The 1,319-nt window shown below is 41.4% G+C and overlaps 1 protein-coding gene across 1 annotated transcript in view; it reads right to left on the minus strand.

Moving 5' to 3' along the window:
* Window positions 1–1,319, minus strand: part of LOC101848095 — a gene marked incomplete at its 5' end in the record, with an annotated part of 28,623 nt that overhangs the window by 7,239 nt on the left and 20,065 nt on the right.

The following is a 1,319-nucleotide window of genomic DNA, read 5'->3' on the forward strand; positions in this document are numbered from 1 at the left end:
CCCTTCATCATTTAGGAGCTAGGCTGCACGCACCCTGCTTATCACCAATGTCAGGGCCAACCCAGGCAGAGAGGGAGAAAACATCCCAGGAGAAAGATGGAGATCCTCACTGAAAGATTTCCCTACCTCCAGAACTGAACTCATGCCTTCTGTGGTCAACAGCAAAACGCTCCACTATTACAGAACAGATGTCAGTCCACGACAAATTACACATCATAACACGCAACACGTGTCCACCTTCCCCCGCACGGTCACCCGTGTCTCAACACAGAGCCAGGGATAGAGAAATAACAGTTGATCTTTCTACAGAAATAACAGAAGATCTATAATATATTCATTTATTATCTTCACAACACAGAGGAATCAGGAGCTCATCAATTTTGGGCCATATGGAATTGTTGGTATATCTTAAAGCTTGTTCATTTCCCTTGCTTTTAATAGAAAAAATACCCATGTATCTTGAATAGGTATCTTATATACCTGCGACTGAAGGAGGTGGGGATCGCCTGGTGTCAGAATTAAAATTAGTGAGAAAATGGTTGCCAAAGTTTGGTGATTTCCTAATCCTCAATGTCCTACAAAAGTACATTTTTTGTGCTTTTCACAAACCATTTTCATTCAAATCCACACAGAAGTAATACGTCTTTATATGACCATAAAAGGTGTGGGACCCCCCCAAAAAAAACAACCAAAAAAAAATTAAAATTTTTAAATAACATAAAAGTTTCCCAACAGATGGAAAAAAATGTGAGTTTCCTCGATTTCATTATTTTGATGTGCACGCTATTTCAGCCCAATGCCTCCCATCTTTAGAAATAAAAGTAGATCTAGAAAGAAACAGAGGTGGGCTGAAACTTTTCTTGTATTCAGAAGTAGCGTAAAAGATCCCATCATCATGCTCAACGAGGTCTGCGTTTCAAAGCTGAAGTTTCATTCTCCCCTCATTTTCGATATTTGTCTCTTTCCTTCTTTATTCCTTTTGGCTTCACTTGGTTTGCCGTACAAAACAGACGCACAACTTGTGGACGGTTGTCTGTAGTGTAGCAGTTTCATGCTCTACTGCCACATGCAAGAGACACGGGTTCAATTCCTGAAAGGGGATCATTTTTATCGAGTATCTCTGTCTTTGTGCTGGGATGTTGTATCCCTGTCTTTGTGCTGGGATGTTGTATCCCTCTGTCTTTCTGCTGGGATGTTGTATCCCTCTGTCTTTCTGCTGGGATGTTGTATCCCTCTGTCTTTGTGCTGGGATGTTGTATCCCTCTGTCTTTGTGCTGGGATGTTGTATCCCTCTGTCTTTGTGCTGGGATGTTGTATCC

This window comes from Aplysia californica, unplaced genomic scaffold, assembly GCF_000002075.1.
Source record: "Aplysia californica isolate F4 #8 unplaced genomic scaffold, AplCal3.0 scaffold01607, whole genome shotgun sequence".
Classification (NCBI taxonomy): domain Eukaryota; kingdom Metazoa; phylum Mollusca; class Gastropoda; order Aplysiida; family Aplysiidae; genus Aplysia; species Aplysia californica.